Here is a 213-nt window from a genome sequence, read left to right on the forward strand (position 1 = left end):
TGACAGGGTAGTGGATGTGTACATGTCAAAATGGACACTGCCAGAACATAATCTCTTGATGCATCACCCTTTCAGAGTGTCTACCATTGTGTCAGCAGCAAAATAGAGCTAGCAGAGGATGCTTTCAATCAATCAACCTCTGAGTCATAAGCCAATGACAACTCTGCTGAGCCACTCTGCTGAAATTCACCCCAGATGGGACTTGAACCCACA

Source organism: Etheostoma cragini, unplaced genomic scaffold, assembly GCF_013103735.1.
Source record: "Etheostoma cragini isolate CJK2018 unplaced genomic scaffold, CSU_Ecrag_1.0 ScbMSFa_259, whole genome shotgun sequence".
Taxonomy (NCBI): Eukaryota; Metazoa; Chordata; class Actinopteri; order Perciformes; family Percidae; genus Etheostoma; species Etheostoma cragini.